At 43.9% G+C, this 16,566-nt stretch overlaps 1 protein-coding gene across 1 annotated transcript in view; it reads right to left on the bottom strand.

Annotated features, from left to right (window-relative positions):
* Positions 1 to 683: 683 nt before the first annotated feature.
* The window catches only part of FOXO3 (forkhead box O3), an 88,096-nt gene continuing 72,213 nt past the window's right edge, over positions 684 to 16,566 (bottom strand). The window contains exon 3 of the mRNA XM_021553805.3: positions 684 to 4,806. The gene's annotated coding sequence lies outside the window, so the exon portion shown is untranslated. The remainder of the gene's footprint in view (positions 4,807 to 16,566) is intronic.

Raw genomic sequence — 16,566 nt, 5'->3', positions numbered from 1 at the left:
AAGATGAAAACCCCCTCCCCCTTTTTCTTGAAAATATAATTTCCTCCTGAAAAACAACTCAAAAAGACCATTATACATCTCTGGCTTCCCATCAGGATGGAAGAAGAAATTTTGTTGACATGTCTCTCATTTCTGAGCACGCTCTTCAGTGCCTCTGCCAGAGCCCTCAGTATAACTTTCTGCTGAGTCAGGCTGCTGGTTTTATTATCCCAAATCCCAAACGGGTGGTTTCAAGCACTCCAGGCATTTTTCAAAGACAGTCTGAAACCCAGCCAAGCCCATGGTGGGGGGTGTAACCCTTCTCAGGACAGGTCTGCAGCCGGACTGGTTCTCTCCCAGGTCAGGCGAGCTGGTCTGCAGCTGCAGCGTGCAACTGCCACCCCTGGGGACAACCCCGCTCTGTCCCCAGAGTCAAGTGAACTTTGTGATTTTTTAGCAGCAGTAAATAATCCCCTGGGGGTTATCTGACCTCCAAAACTACACTGGCTTGGCTGAAGGATTGAAGGGCCGAGGCCCATGTCAATATGCATTGACAGATATTAGAGGATGCAGGCTTGGGACCCCTGCCCAGCCCCAAGCACCCCACCAGCCATTTTCACTTACTGCTTGAAAAGTCACCCCCTCTCCAGGTCCTGTGTAAACACGTCTGTCTGTGGCACAATAAAACAGAGCAAAGACAAATGTGCAATGTAGAGATCCATTATGCTTTATTTACATGCGTCACCATCTCTTTTACAAACTAGATTACAATTTAAAATGGAATACACAAGGCAATATCTACTAACACCAAGTGGAGTAAGCACTGCGTCTCTACTTCATTTGGAAAGGGGCAGGTTTTGCTCCAAAACAAACTTCCTTTCAACCTCTGAGTAGTAAGGTAATATATTCCTCCAGGGCAGCATCTTTTTTCTTGGTTTTCTTTTTTTTTTGTTGTTTTTTGGTTTTTTTTAAATATAAAATCCTCAGTAAGACTGCAACGTGAGAGTGTCTGCTTTCAAATGAAAGTACAAGATAGCCCAAATGAAAAATATAAACTGTTCAGCTCTTCAGTATGTAAAGACGGCCATGCGCGATAAGGCTGTGGATTTAATATTCTTCCAATTTACATGGCTTGAAACAGAAACAGATAAAACAGTTTTACAGATACTGTATACATATTTTTTCCAATCATGCAACTTTTGTAAAAAAAAGTTAAACATGTGAAGCCAAATGTACAATCCATTTTTTCCAACCCATAGTTACGAAATGTATCTGGTCCCCCTTCGCATCTGTTGGCAATTCCAAAGGTATATTGTGTACTTGAAACACTTACAGGACACCAATTGCCAAGCAATGATATAATTTTGGAGAAATACATGACCTAAAAGGTAACTTTTTTAGGCAATGGCACAAAAATTTCTGGAGTTAAGCAGTGTTTAACTATCTGATTATTAAGAGAAAATTTCTTTTACAAAATCATTAAATCAAGCCCCAGCCTGTGACTAGAAACTGCATAAATAACACCTTTTTAGAACTTTTGTTTAGACCAAGTGTTCAAAAAACAACCATGTAATTGTGACCTTGACCTTCATCTGTTTTACATCGTTTCACAAGGACAACTTCTAGGCATAAACATGTTTAAAGACTCAAAGGCCAAATTTTCAAAAAGTAGGTTCCCCAAACTAGCTATTCAAGGCTTAATTTTGACACCTAAATAACTGGACCTTTGAATTCAGGGAGATTTATTTAGCACCTCTGGAGTAAAGGGCCTTTGCTGGGCACCTCAGCAGGTGAAGAGGGTGATGACCTTGCCCTGGGCCTGGGGGGACCTGTCCCCTCCCCTTCCTTCAAGAAGCCATGAGAGCTGAGCAGCTCATCCCCTGTGACCACGCTGGAGTCCCTGATGTTTGGTGCCTGACACCAGGCACTTCTGCTTGAAAATTTTGGCCCCAAAACTGAGCAATAGAAACCAAACCAAATTGAAGAGGCTGGCCAAGTCCATTCCTCTTCAGTGAGTGCTGGGATGCTCTTCAAAGCAGGGGCCCAAGCTGTCCCAGCCACACCAATGGAAATGCTCCCCTTGACATTGCTGGGAGGCTGGTTAAGCCTTTCAGCCACTAATGCTTTTATTATTTCTTAAAAAAAAAAAATAAACTTCTCTGCCATTGATGGGCTGTCTCTAAATCAAATGTTTTTTCTCAATTTTCCAAACAGAGCAGGCCATAGTTTTGTTTCTCATTTCTGCCAGTGGAAAGCAGCTCCTCTGAACCCAAGCAGACTAAGTTGCTGGAACAGAGCAGAATTTGCAGCCATTTCATTTAAGCTTTCAACAGGCCTTCCCTTGCCTTTGACAAGATCTGAATCTGTACCAAGAAAAAAAGAATTATGGGGTTAGGTCACTTTGGCCATACCATCAAGTCAGGCTTTACAGATCTGTCAGTGACAGTGGGTCTTTGGGCAGCACCACAGGTCTCACTGGAGGCTCATCTGTATAGGGATCAAAAGCTGCACCTCAGCCCGGGAAGCCACCAAGTGAGCTCTGCTGGCAGCCAAAACCAGAGAAGCCTCAGCAAAAGAAACACCAGAGGGAAGTCCTTCAGCATACACTCAAATTTTGGGGTGTGCCAGGAAGCTAAGAGCTCATGGCACACACTCAGGGTAGGCCAGTGATGAACTCCTGACCAATTTCAGTAAAAGGTGCCTACAACTGGACTCAGGTCAGCAGGGTGCCCAGCTGTGCCACACATGCATCCTGGGAAGCAGGCTGCTGATAGACATGGGCAATGTGCACCAGCCAGCCCCAATGAATGCAATAAACTAGGCCACTTGCTAGCAAATAGAACCCCTCAGTGTAAAAAGAAAAGTTTTTTTAAAAGGCAAATGATAAACCCTTGGCTGCTTGAAAGAGTTGATATGCTACAGGTTTATGCTAACCACAACTGCACAGAGCCTACACAGTCGTAACTGCAGGGAGAAACCAAGAGGTGCATCTTTATGAGAGAACAGCATGGGGGCTACGGTACAAAACCAAAACTTCCATCACACTAGGAGTCGTTGTTTCACCAAAATCACCTCAGGGACCTGGAAAGTAAGGAGTGTGGAAGGGCCCACGAATGCTTGTGAGTGTTGGTGCATGACTGTGCATGTGTGGTGGCAGTGGCAAGAGAGAGTCACTCCACATTGCATGGGATATGGGTCGGTGGGAGCTCATGCACTGAGACCTTGGGTTAAAATGCTAGTTTTGTTTTCCTAACATCCATGCATAATGATCCATTTCTGTACATAATAAAATATATTTATATATTTATATGCATAATGCTTTTATGCAAAGGAAAAAAAACCCTCATATATCGCTTTGGAGAATTATGTATACACTGTCCTATTCAGAACCTCTTCATACCAAATTCCTATGTACCACTGGTGTCTTCCCCTCTTTTTTTTATCCCTCCCCCCCGATACTAATAAAAAGTAATCAAACTTTCCAGATTATAGAGAGGATCTATACAGCACCATACCTTTTATTCATTATTATTATTAATTATTATTCATTTTACAAAAGAAAAATCTTAGAAGCAAAATATATAAAACTGCCTTGTCTTTCAGTGTCATTTATCCTGCTACAATCTGCGCTCGTATGAAAAGCCATTTGTATGATACTGTCACCTTGCCATTCCTACTCCTGCTTCTTCTGCCACAATGGATTATACATAAAGAGAAGGAAAAAATAATCAAGGATATGTCCAAAACAACAACAACAACAAAAATAAACAGGATCTCTAATGCCATAACACACGCTGCAGTGATCTGTGCCTCAGCTCCTGGCACTGTCACTGCAAGTCACCTGCCGATGCCCGGCCGCTCGGTTTCCTTTAATCTGTGTTTCCGAACACATCTCTACAGGTGACTGCATCCACCTTGCGTGGCAGCTCAGCCCAGAACTCCTGACCAGCTCTCTGTGGCAGCAAGGGCAGCTTTGCTAAGGTAAGGCAGGAGGGAAGCCTGCTCCAGCCGGCAGGAAAGGGGCTCCTGCCTCGCTGCGCTCGAGGGCAATGGCACCCGCTGGCAGTCCGTCCTTGTGAGCCAGAAAACTCACTAGCTTCCCTTGTTTTGCAACCAACTCTGGGCTGACCCTTATGGCAAACAGGGGTGTACCATTAAACTTAAGGAAAGAATAAGAAAGAAACAAAGCAACCAACCCAACAAACAGGCCACGCACATCCTCTCTCTGGAATCCAGCCGGCTGATAGGAATAACAAACGCTGTACCTTCAGAAAACCCCGACACCTGAGCAGTGTTGGGTTACAGTCATTTCCATGCACGTGCACAGTGCCTCAGATTCCCCAGGGAGAGAAAGCAAAAATGGTTAAAAATCTATGGAAATCAAACTGGAGGCTGTAGGGGGGAAGGTGGGCAGATAGGGAAAATCTCTAAAGCCAACTTAAAACAACCCATAAACCATTAATATATTGAAACACCACATACTCATTGACAAGTAACTAGTGTAAAGGCTACACAGTATGTTCTTAACAGGATGGTGCTGAACATTGTCTCCACAGCAGGTGCTTGGCCATCCCAGAAAAGGAAGATTTTGCATACTTCAGAATGAGTTCAATTTTCAACAAAAAAAAGAGAAAAAAAAAAAAAGAAAAGAGTGGGGTGGGAAAATAGGTTCTTCACTCCAGTAAGGGGCCTATTAACAGTCCGCTTCATTAGGAAAATAATGCAGGGTTCACAAAGGTTGTAAGCTGTAAACAGTATCACTGTCCACTTGCTGACAGCAGATTTGGCAAAGGGTTCTCTCTCTACATCTCGTGTCAGTTTGAGGGCCTGGAGAAGAAAAAGAAAAAGAAGAAAAGACAGTGAGATTACTGCATGTAGGGAAAAAAAAACAAAACAAAAAACCTCACAACAAAAAAGGCAACCAAGCAAACATCCAAACAGAACAACAGCTTACACTGAGGAGCAATTCAGATATGTTTGCACCCAGGAGCTTGAAACATATAGCAAGGAATAAGATGACCCTGCCTGAAAATACTTTTCCCTTGCCAAGGTTCATGTGCTGTTGGAACTCAAAATGTCTCTCAGACATTTTTAGAGATTCCAGGCCTTGGTCAGGAGCATTTTAGACCCTGCCAGGCAGCTGGAAACAGCTGTTATTTTGAGTTTGAGCCATGGAATGAGTTACCAACTTTGGAGGTGGAACAAACAGTCACAAAGGGTTAGATAGTATAGTAAAAGTAGTTACAAACCAGAGGGGAAATTTTTTTAGTATTGTACAGGGGGGTTTTAGCACCTGTACAGGGGGTTTTACTTTGTACATGGAGGTCAGAAGTTCTAAGATGGAGGAAAGTGGGCTGATCCTGTTCTTCTTCCTTGCCTCCATGTTCTTGGTGATGCTGGCACTTATGGATTGGTTTAGAGTAGAAAAGCACCTTGTAATATAGGTAGTAGGTATTGGGGGGAAAACTATAAACATGTAATACGTAATATATCATATAAAAGATAGCAGCAGCCCTGGGCGGGGAGAGAGAAGAAGACAGCAGCAAACAGGGAGGATGTCAGTGTGTGTGTGCCTCTACCCGGGCCGCTGACCAAGCAGCCGCAGCCCGAGAAGACAATCTTTTAGATAATTAACAATAAACTGCCTTGAGACCGAACAGCAAGAGACTGCGGAGTTTTTCTTTGGAAGCATGGGTTGGAGGAGAGACTTTACCACCACACGAGACCCTAGACCAAGCCCGGGGTTCTCACAAGCTGCTACCAAACAGGACAGAAAAAACCCTCTCTGCAATGAAAAATGATGGGCAAGTCTGATTTACAGAAACCCAGTGCACTGTCCATTTGTTAAGCGTATTTACAGGTAGAAGCAATGAAGGATCTTCCAGCTTTTCTCCATTTTTCATGATCACCTTTTCTCAGCATTTGCAAAAAGCTGAATAAATCTTCTGTAAGTGTTTGTCATCCACCACGACCCTTGAAGGACAGATGAAGAGGATGCTTAAGACAAACAGTAAGGAGTCATGAATTTCAGTGTGGACTTTGGGGTTTTCCATTTTCCTGCTCACACAACACACCAGCAACACACAGGGTCCACCTGGCTTTAAAAACTGGTTTATCTATCTTATTCTCTAGCCAAGAAACTTCTCTGAGGAAACAGAAGCATGGGGAAGAAACCTTGGATACAGCATGGTGATGAGTATGAAGAAACATGATAAGTAGGTATAGCACTGAAAGCAGATGAACATTCCAACCAAGGGAGTCAAGGGGACAGAGTTTTAAAGGTACTCAGTGGCTTAGAGATACAGGCAGGCACCACATAGGGTTTTAGAAAGTATGTACATTTAAACATTCCCATGAAATCCTCTCACTCTTTTAGAAACTTCCCTTGGTAGACATCTGTGTTGCTGGGCATGTAGCCTCCAGCTTTGAAATACCTTCTGAAAACAGTGCAAGAACAAGGTGACACTTGAAACCAAAAAGCCATTGAGTTGATTTACAGGAATGTCTTTACTTTCAAAAGACCCTGCTAGCAGGCACCCTCACGAAAAATGGTGGATTTAGTGGAACTTTAACCAGGATGAGCATCTCCTGTAAGGAGACGTCTCCTGTCTAAGGTGCCAGGCACCTATCCTATGATAACAATTTATTCAAATGACCTATTCTGATAATGCTAAATGATTGATGGAAATTTAATCATTTTGCCTCAAGGTTATTAGAGCAACAGCATGACAGCTGCTCTCTGTGCCATTAAGGGAGAACTTCATTCAGCACAGCTTAGGGAGCAGACAGATTGTGCCTTTCACCCAAACAAAATTTGGCTTTAACCTTAATTATGTGGAGGGGTTTGGGGTAGACTGTTTTGTGAATAAAGGGATTTCTGACTGGATCAACATATTGATTTCTTCATTTTCAAAGGGCAAATTAACGCTGGCCGTTCGTTAATGTGACTATCTGCCAATGACTCCATTTGGTGTGCCCCGATGGCCGTAACAAGGTCAGCAGAAGATACCCAGACGGGCCTGGCAGCCCCCAGTTAAACCTGGCTAGTGGCTTGTAAGCAGCTCAAACAAGTGCAAGCCCATTTCTCTACTTCTTAAAGCCTGAGCACCAGAGGGGGCTGGAAATGAGGTCCTCCCCAAAGGACAACATTCTCTGAAGGCAAGGCTCGTGTCCCACAGCTCAGCAAGTCAGCTCCTTCTCAGACAGCTGCCAGTTAATGTTGAGCATGAGCTTAACTGTGGAACATGTGAGACGTCTTGCTGACTTTGAATAAAACTATTTATTAAAAGTAAAAGAGTACAGAAATTCCCAATAAAGAACCGGAATATTGCTTAATGTTTAAATCAAAATCTCTGTGAAGTATTATACTGTGAAACCAAGTGATGAGAAAAAAATTGGAGATGGGATAAGTTGAGCATCTTTTGTGGACAGTGGCACTGCCAAATATTTTTTCTTGTGGGACCTGTACTTCAGACAGTGCCAACATTTTGGAGACAGATGCACAGCTGAGGTGTGCATCACATAGCATGACAAAACTATGTTCCATTTTCACAGCTCTGCTTACATGAACTTTGTAAATGGATTAAAAATGAAAACAGCTATATCAAAGTCTTAACCTGCCTGCCTTCAAATTACCCTGTTAAAGTTTGTAACAAACTCACACAGTCTTGCTTTCTGTCTCACCACAAAAAGCCTATTTACCCTGACTTAGCAGCCAGATACCCCACAGTGATGAAAACTGTATCAAGGCAGGGAAACAAGTGGTCCAGTTATATCTTCATTTATCACAGAATCACAGAATGGTCTGGGCTGGCAGGAACCTTATAGATTGTCTAGTCCAATCCCCCTGAAGTGAGCAAGAACATCTTCAACTAGATCACGTTGTTCAGAGCCCCATCCAACCTGGCCTGGAGCAGTTTCAGGGATGGGTCATCCACCACCTCACCAGGCAACCCGTTGTGTTGTTTTACCACCCTCATTGTAAAAAACGTTTTCCTTTTATTTTATCTAAACCTACCCTCTTCTGGTTTAAAACCATTTCCCTTGTCCTATTGCAACAGGCCCTGCTAAAAAGCTTTGCAAACAGTCATGCAGGAAATGAGATGCCCCTTTCTTCTGTCCTATTCTCTGCCCTCCCATGCTCTACCTTGCTACTGACCAGTTCCAAATGTTACTCTCATTCTACTCTGTGGCCAAGCTGACTGGTTCTAATTTCCCACCAGCAACAACATTTCTTCACCTCTGTCTCACATCATTCCACCACTTAACTGGACTCCCAAGCCCCATGCCAGCTTGTGCACCATCAGAGCAGCTCTGAAGAATCATTTGCCACCTGTTACTTTCTCCCTTTGATTCCCAGTGGTGCCAATTATGACACTGGACATTTCTTCAGAATAGAAAGGTGACACAGTGATGCTCCCCAGAGCAGGGCATAGATAACATGCCCTGGTTTATCAGTGAACCAACACAGCTCTAAAGTTTTCTGTTTATAATTATGGTACAAGAGTCTGCACTGCCAACACACAGCTCCTCTGTATGGCAGCCTAACATGGATCTCCTGATTTGGCGGGGAGGCTTGCTGGGTGGATCTCATATTGGAAAATATCACCTTTCAGAGGTCTGTAAAACAAGCGTCCTCCCTGGGTACCACTTTGCAACAACTCTCCAAGGACAGGAATTCCCAGTTACTACTTTTACTGTCTAGACACTTGGGGCACAAACATTTTCAAGGAAACTTGTGTCCTTTAGTGACAGATGTGCATTTGTTCTGGTGCCTCTGCCTTTCGATTTGTCATTGCTTCCAGCAACTGAGCTTCTACTCCAAAGTGGGGGTAGGCTCAAAAAACAAGACTTGATTATGTGTGGTTACAAGTTAATATTCTGCCTGAGGTTTCACAGCTGAAGACTGAAAAATACACAGAATTTGCTTAAAAACAAGTAAGAAAGGTAACTTCTGTGGCCAGTCTTTCTGTAACGACAAAATTACAGCACGAAGCTTATATTTCAAGCACAATAAAAATTGGAAATCCCAATGCCACAGCATGTATGCCACAGTGACAGCCTACAGGCTTCGCAGACACTGCATGAGGATGCCACAGGATGGCCCCATGCTGAGGGACAACTGTGAGGTATGAGGACAAAGCCCAAGGACAAAAAAAAGAGGTGGCAACTTAATGTGGCTTTATTTCCTGAACTTTCAGGCATGTTGCAACTTTGCTTTTTCTCTTTAAATTCTGCTCATAAAAATAGATTTTTCCCAGCTCAGAAGTGGGAGCAGAGACTAAGGGTTGAAGGATGGAAAGAAGAATGCCAGCACTGAACTAGGACTTATGTGAGATAAAATGTTGCAGTGCTTGTAGCTGCATAAGCACGTAAGGCACGAAAGCGTCTCTTGTCCTTCTGTTGCTGTTCTTCTTCCAAGGAACACTGCAAAACCATAGGATGACCAAGTATTTTGGAAGTAAATGTAACTTAAGACAGCAGATCATTTTCATATCCTGCCCTGGGAAAGAAGGCCAGAACTGTAGTGAGGTGCCACAACTATTTATAAGCAAGTTATTCTGATATCCCACTGCTCTACAGCACCATATAAAAGTCCAGGCTGGAAGGGACCAGCATCGTCTGGTCCAACTTTCTGTTCAAGGCAGGGCCTTAGGTAAGACTGTTCAGAATCCTGTCATATATGGAGTATTTCCAGCACAGGAGAATCCACTGCTCCTCTGGGCAGTTAATTTTACCCACAAAGAGTAAAAGTCCCATTGTAGGACTTTACCACAAAGGGTGAAGTCCCATCTACCCATTTTATAGTTGAAAAGGAAACTCTGAGCCCAAGCACTGTTGATAGACAATTGCTGTTGAGAACCATCACATCAGGCTAGGTTTAATCCTCTGCCCTGGCTAAGACAGGAGAGCTTAGATCCAGGACAACTTCTTTCCATAAAGTTATCAGGTTTCTTATTTGACAACTTTTGGTCAATTTTATCCCCTCTATTTTGCTCAGGAGCCCAAGGAGGGGGATGGAAATCCTGCCAGTTATGGGTGACACTGCCAATGACTGAGAGACATTAGCCCAGGTGTTCAACACAGCCCTCTAAAAGCAGGATGGACTAGATGAAGAAGGCCAAAAATACTTACAAAATACATCTTTTTTTAGGGGTAAATCCCATCAGTTGGAATAACTGTGCTTTCTTTAGGCACTTGGGAGCACTGGGAAGGAGATGTCTACAGTGGATCACAAAAAGGTGTGTACCTACTACACCTGTGCACGACCAGAGAAGGATTTTGCTTGCATTTTTGAATTGGAAGAAAAAGAGTCACATTTTAGAGTGAGAGGTGCCTGCATGGCTAGAGACATCCTGAATTATGGGTTTATAGTGCTATGGAAACATGCTATGTACCCGTTATTCTGAATGTGCTCACAGACAGGTTCTTTTTCTTTGCTAGGTACCAACCCTCTTCTAAAAACATCTTCCCTGCTATGGAATTTTCTTGTTTTCCTCTGTGGTAAATTGAAAATGAGGCAAATACCATGTTGATAAAAGACAGGACATCTTCTATTATAACTTACAAGTAGCAGAAAAGGCAAGAGAGGAAAGATCCTACCTCAAACCTAGATTTTATCTACATTTGTATGTAGATAAAAGCCAGGAGACTAGGCAGTGCAAGGGAAAAACAATGGCTAAGACATTCAGCTCCACTGTAGAAGTGCATAAGCACAAGGCATTCTCCACAGCATCATCTGGGAAACACGGCCTTTTTCCTGGAGTCATGGCAGACAGCCGTGGCTGCACAGCAGCTTCCACCAGCCGAGCTGTGTCCCCGTCCAATTCCTGCTCAGCAGATGTCCCCTCTGCCAGACTCCCTAACTGCCACCCTGTGCAGCAATCTGAGTGGAAAAGCTGGTTAAACAGCCCTGGCAGACGGGACCAGAGCGGGGCACTCCCACCAGCCACCACAGGTACCTGATTTAACGGGGAGAGCATCACCACACACCGTTCAGGGGACAGTGCTGATGGGAGCATCCTGCTGGAGATCCTTCACCATTGGTGCCAGGAGGCCAGGGTGGCTCCTTCCTTCATCCCCCTTCCCCAGGCCAGGACAGAAAGGTTGGCTTTCGTACTGTGTATTGGCACACAGTACTACTCAAACATGCACTCCCACCGCCCACACTGTACCTGGGCTTTTTGGCTGGCATCAACAAAAGACTTAAACCTCTCCAGCTGTCAGTTCATCACCTGGGCTGAGTGCCCAATTGATATGAAAAAAAGATCCTGACCTTTCCTCAGCTGCATGACGCTATGTTTCTAAAAAGGAGCTCTTATTACGCACTTCTTCAAGAAAATATGCTTTCCTGGAGGCTATTTAAAAGTCTGGCTCAAAGGAAGGAATGAACAAAGAAAAGCCACCTGTAACCAGCCCAGTTATCAGGCAAACCACATATCGAGGGACCAACACTGATCTGCAGCTCTAAACAATCATTAAGGCTCATTCACATGAGACATAAGATTTGCAAAGACTCATTCTGTAACAAAACCTGTTCACTGCTGATCCAAGGAGGAAAGCACTGGGGAGACCAGTTGATGCGGGCTGTTCTAAAAATATCAGTTTGTGCTGTCATCTGTGAGAGTATGTCATCCTGTAATCTTAGCATCTACAGGGACAGCAAGTTTCTGCTTAATTATTGCTGCTGAATCACATGACAAATCATGAGGTTCTAAAAAATACATCTATATAAAACACCAACAGAAGAACACCCAAACCACAGGATAAGACTGCTGTCCTGGCTTCAGCTGCTTTACACTCACAACACATGCCTGTGGAGCCAATCCTGGTTTTTACAGATCTTTTCCCTGCATTCATAAAACCCCAAACAATAAACCCAGATTAAAACCATACCAGAACAAAAAAGCCCTACTCCCAGAAGCAGTGAGCAATTCATTGTGTTTGTGTGTCAGCTCCTGCTGTCTTCACACAGCAATCACAGCATCTCTGCCAGCCCAGGACTGGCCTCTGTATGCAAGGGGCTTTGATGAGCTTCAGTGGGACCTCAGGGGGGGCAGTCACAATGGGGTTTGCCCCAGTGTCCCCTCTCCTCCTCCCTAGCAGCCATGAGCACAGAGTTTCTTCCTGTGCCACTAATATGTTCCCCAGCCACTGAGGAGCCTGCTCAGGGTAGGCCCTCCTTGGAGTTGAAGGGATCCCTGTTCCCCACAAAATACATTTTCTACATAGATATTTTTGTTCAAAGACTAAACTTGGCATGTGTGGAGTTCAGCTAGTCACAAAACCACCTTTCAAAACTTGGGCTGGCAGAAACAACATTTAAATGTTACAAGTGCCACCACCTTAACCACTAGCCTACTAGAAATGGAGCAGAAGAATGTGCTGCTCTTGAATTTCTTTTAGGTTTTTTGAAGGCAGACAGCCCCACCTTAGCTCTGTGTAAGAAACCTGGCAGCCCTATCCCTAAGAGCTCATTTTTGAAAATAAGAAAGCAGGAAGTGCAGCTATGGTTCTGAGGTAGTCACTTGTCATCAGGTAAGAGGTCCAGCAATTCAGTTTTCATGGGCAGAAGTTTTCTGGCAGGAAACAAAAATCATCTGCTTTGTGACAAACTATGCAGAACTCTCTGATTCAAAACTTCATCCAAATAGAGATCTTCAACTACCTGTTTTTGCTTTTAAGATGGTGTTGTAAACATGAAGTCACCCTCAGATCAATTTGTCTTAGGTATGAATTGTACACAGAAACAGGCTGAACACCAATTAACAAACTGGCAAGTATTCCAAGCTGATATGGACTAATGAAAGACTAACAGACATTTTGTTAGGTTTCCTAAGATTTTTTTTTCACCAGAGATGTTAATCATCAAGTGTGACGTTGCTATTTGCAGCTTGTGTATTCTGCAATAAGATGTGGGACCTAGATGATACTAGTGGAAAATGAGTGACTTTAACTCATCTGTCAAGTATTTTACATGTAATTTTCGAATAAGTCAATGTGAGTCCAGCACAGCTCTGTTACAGAGCCCAGAGGCACCCTGATAAATGACACATTGAAATCTCTTTCAGAAGATGCAGCTTAGATGAGTTTTTCAGACAATGACACCAACTCAGGAAGTTCTTGCCCTGCCCATGCTGTCAGGGTTGGGCTGCCCATGCCCAACCCTGACAGAACTGCTGCCTACATGATGCCATTGTAAACTGGATCACTGAAACAATCCAGGTAAAAACAACTTCTTGGATGAGTTTTGGTGCTGGAGAAAATGTTTGCACATGCAGCAACTGCTCACCAGCTCCTGCCCTTCCAGGCAGCAGCACATGTCCTGAATAGTCTTCCCTGATGCTCTTTTGGGATTATTCTTTGGCAAAAGCCAAGTCCCTTTGAACTTGCCAGGTGAGACAGACCCCGGAGCAAAGTGCAGAGTTGTGGGAATCCCAGACTAAGAGAAGGACCCATTAATTTCAAAATAAAAGGTATTCTAGAGAAAGGTGAGGGAATAGTGATGTCTATTTATTGCTAAATCTGCTGAAATACCAAGGTGATGATTATCTGAGTGGGTGGAGGACATTATCCAGTGCTTTTGGAAAGCAGGTAGAGGGAGAAGAACAGAGGCCCCAGGCAGTATAAGTGGAAAAAATTATGGCTGAGTGAATAAAGCAAGAAAAAAAAATTGATTTTCTCTATTCCTTCTTGTAAGAGAAAAATAACCAAACCAAACCCAAATTCATCTATATGGCTCAATGAGGGCCCTCTGAAAGGCTGGGCCTGGGCAGCCTCATGGGCACAGGTTGATGGAGATTGAGCAGGGCTCTTTGCAAGGACCATGCACAGGCTTGCGTGCAGCAAACGTGCACAGCCACTAAACCTGCAACAGTGGCATCTCCTGCAGGGTTTTTTGATTTCCCTATGAAGAAACTGTAGTTGATTTTTTTCCAAAGTAAACCTCCCTCTATACCTAAGTATGTATAAATTAAATATCTGTGTATTTGCCTTCTTTCTTTTCTTCCTGAAAACTGACTCCAATGTTTCTCTTATTTTTAATAGAAAACACAGCAGTCACTAGGTATGCCAATAATCCACTGTAACTGCTTTTGCCTGCCTGCAAAACACACCTGGCTACCCTAGTGAAATGGATTTAGCATAAGCAATTGCCAGGCTGCTCTGCCGAAAGTGTTCTCCAGTCTTTGGGCTTGTAAGGATTCATTACTGGGGTCATGAACATTGCTGAGAGAAGATTTTCATTCAGTGGAGAGTAACCAAGAAAAGCAATTCAGAATGATTGCATCTGATGTCATGCGAGAAGCCCCTATCAAAACACAAGATGCTCTCAGGGAGGCAAATTCTCAAACAGCGCTGCTTAACAGATGAGAAAGGGTGCATGATGAACCAGCTCAGCAAGAAATCATCTGTGCTTGCACCTGATACCAGAGGCACCCCACAGCAGCTGGTCCACTTGTCAGGGAGGGGGAGAGAGGCTTCCACAGATGACTGGACAGTAATCCACTGAGGAGAGCTGTCTCGTTAATAAATCTGTCCTCTGCAATGAGACTCCGCTCACACAGATGTGTCAGTTCCTTTATTCAGAGGGAGCAGCCTGAAAAAGATCATGGCAGCTATGCTTTCCATAGATGCCAGAGGCTGGGGTGAAGAGGCAGCAGGGAGCATCAGTGAGGAGGTGGGGTGTTGTGTCTCCTCCACACTGCCCATGCAAGTCCCCCGCGGTGGCTGCTATGGCTGCTACCTACACACAGCACGTGAAGCTATGGAAGCAAGAGGCTGCCCTATTTGCCTGTGTCAAGCAAGACCATCAATAACACCTACTTTTCAGGACCCATTTGACAGATTGTACTTTTGGATGTTGCACAGCAATAAAGTCCCTACAGCTGGTTTTTTCACATCATGCAAAGAAGGTTTTTAAATCCAAGCAGCTCATGCACCTGAAGGAAAAGAGAACTGTTCAGCAAGCATGACCTGCTATAAACTTTTGCTTCCTCAACCTTGAATCAATTCTGGTTTTTCTCCCTTTCTTTTCCTAAATTCTCCAGTATCAGAACTGAAGAAATCCCAAAATTCATCTTTGGCCCTGGTATTGCCAAGTTGCTGCCTTGCTCGGGGTCCTTGGGACGCAGCATCCTCTACAGCCCTTCTCCACAGCTCATTTCCTGGCTGTGCACGGCAGTGCTCTTGCTAAGAGTCAGAAGATGTGCAAGAACCAGAGGAAATCCTTGCACTGACAGAGAAAGGACTGTGCACACCAAGAACTTCATCAGAGCAGGGCAGCTTTGCAGATTGACTGAAAGGAGACTGCCTGGGCAGTCTTGTTCTCCCTCACAGACAGCAGACCACAGCACATCTCCTGAGGTGCTCCATACACACAGGAAACAGAACAACATTCTCCACGTTCACCACTGCTGCTCACCTACCACAAGGCTTCCCCTTGAACATTTAAATGTGCAATAGTGAATGAAAACTTAATTAAAGATGAAAGGGGTAAATTATGCACTGTAAAGTCAAAGGACACTGACTCCTTTCTGTCCGTCACCTGGAAAATAAGAAAGCTTGAAGTAAGCTGTAAACTGCATGAATGCCCCATTTAACCTCACCACTGAGATGCTCTACATACTATTCTGAAGTTAATAGAACACTTTCAATAATTTATAGCTAACCTTTTATCCTACTACATTATGAAATTTACTCCCTTATACTAATAAATAAACAAAGGAGAAAGGGCACTTTGTGTGGCACCTGCCCTATGAGTCAGGGAATATGTATGTGTGAGCAGACAGAGGTATGGGCAGGATCCTGAAGAATCACAAAAGAATGACAGAAACAATGATTACAAGTCCCCAGCTGTGGAAAAAAATAAATGGGAAAAAACATATCAATCTGGAAAAAAATAATCCGAAGAAGTTAACATTTAAAAAACACCTATGTCAAAACCCAAATCTCCAGATATTCCCTTGGTGGAGTTCAAAAGAAAAAGATACCTACCCCATTCAGGGGCAGGGAGAGGAGGAAAACAGTTATTGCATACTTAAAACAGTAAGTAGACCAGGACATTCCTGAGACCAGGATCCCACCAATATATAATTCCTCCATTTGATACCTGTTTTTTGGCCAAGAAATACAATTTTACAAAAAAGCAACCCTAACAACTTTGCTAGTGTTGCTATGCCACCGCAGATCAGCAGAATCAGCACAACTCCAATTCTGCCCAGATCTGTCCCACACACCTGATCCCAAGTGAGTGCTGTGATCCTGCAAAGACACACTTCCTCCTCCCCCACAGCAACACTGCTCCACTGACTGCAGAGCCCCTCGCCCCATCCCAGTGTAACACAGCTTGGCTACACGTGGCTTCAGCTGCAAGAGGGAATCCATCTGTTGTGACTTCAAAGAAGACAAGCTAGAGCTCTGTGATTCCTAAAAACCACAAATATTCCACCTTGGTTTGCCTGATTTGTGATTTACATTTCTCATGCCTAAATTAAGAAGGGTGCTGAACACCAGATGCGTGATCAACAGTGTTGCAGTCAAGCAGCTTAGCCTCGTTTCCCTCCACACCTCCACGTTTCTTGGCTGTGC

Source organism: Lonchura striata, chromosome 3 (genome assembly GCF_050655825.1).
Source record: "Lonchura striata isolate lonStrDom1 chromosome 3, ASM5065582v1, whole genome shotgun sequence".
In the NCBI taxonomy this organism is placed as follows: domain Eukaryota; kingdom Metazoa; phylum Chordata; class Aves; order Passeriformes; family Estrildidae; genus Lonchura; species Lonchura striata.
Note: the sequence above shows the minus strand (reverse complement) of the source record. Positions and strands in the feature narration are given on the sequence as shown.